We start from the raw sequence: 1,405 nt of genomic DNA, 5'->3' as shown, positions 1-1,405 counted from the left end.
AGGATTAAAGGCGTGCGCCACCACCGCCCGGCTTAGAAGAGTTTTAAATTTAAAAAATTTGGGGGAAAAATTGGAAGAGCTCTGAGAAATAAGCAGGTGGATAGATTCATTCTCCGCCTTTGGGCACTTGTAACGGAGATCACAGAGGAGAGAGATAGAGTCTGGTAGCGAATTAAGCTCACAGGACTCCGAGAGCACAGATACAGAAAGGGAAGAGAGTCAGAATACTTCCTCAGAAAGCAGATTTACTAGGTCTCGCAGAGAGGGGTGGCTTTCATACGCATCTTCTGCTCCTCCTAGGTCCACTATCGTATCATCTGCTTCTTCTATGTCCACTATGACAGGAGAGAAGGCTCAGAGAGATTTACAATTAAGTAAGTTGGAGTTTGAAATCAAGTTGCAGAAATTGAGTAATGAGCTGAATGAACTAAAGGCAGTATCAGGCAAAAAAAAGGACAGGAATTGAGGCAGGACAATCGCCTTTAGAGAGAGCAATTAATCAGGCTTGCGAAAATGGGCAAGACACTTTGGGAGTGCTAGTGTTTCCTGTAATGGAAAGGCTTGATCAGGAAAACAAGAGATATAGACAAAATAGACCTTAAAATTCAAAGTGATAAAAGATCGAAAAGAAGCAGTGGCTCAATATGGTCCAAATGCCCCGTTTACGCAGGCATTATTGGACAATGTAATTAAGTCAAATTTAACACCTCAAGATTAGAGAACCTTATGCAAGGCTACATTGCAAGGAGGTGATTTTTTACTTTGGAGTTCAGAATGGCGGGAAATCAGCAAAAGAACAGCTGTGCAGAATGCTCAGTCAGGTAATCCATAATGGAATCTAGACATGCTCCTGGGAAAAGGGCAGTATGAAGGGAATGCTAGACAGATTGGGTATCCTGCTGGGGTATATGTACAAATTCCGATGGCAGCGAGACGGGCTTGGATTCAATTACCTACGAAAGGTGAGGTTGGTGGAAGTCTAGCTGGCATCCGACAAGGTCCAAAGGAGCTATTTCAAAATTTCGTAGCCAGGTTACAGCAGGCTGCGAGTAGAATTCTTGGGGAATCTCATATGGACAGTCCATTTATTATACAGTTGGCTTATGAGAACACTAATGCAGCATGCAGAGCAGCTATTCAGCCACACAAGGGTCAGATTGATTTATCTGGATATATTCGCCTTTGTGCAGATATTGGATCTTCCTATAATCAAGGTTTGGCTATGGCAGCTGCATTGCAGGGAATTCAATGATCTTCAAGAGATCCTAGCACAAAGGCAGGAGAATAAAGGATGTTTTAAATGGGGAAGTCTGAATCATTTTAAAAATGATTACCCTAGCCGGGCGGTGGTGGCGCATGCCTATAGTCCCAGCACTTGGGAGGCAGAGGCAGGTGGATTTCTGAG

This window comes from Mastomys coucha, unplaced genomic scaffold, assembly GCF_008632895.1.
Source record: "Mastomys coucha isolate ucsf_1 unplaced genomic scaffold, UCSF_Mcou_1 pScaffold22, whole genome shotgun sequence".
NCBI lineage: Eukaryota > Metazoa > Chordata > Mammalia > Rodentia > Muridae > Mastomys > Mastomys coucha.
The sequence above is the reverse complement of the archived record's forward strand: the minus strand, read 5'-3'. Positions refer to the sequence as shown.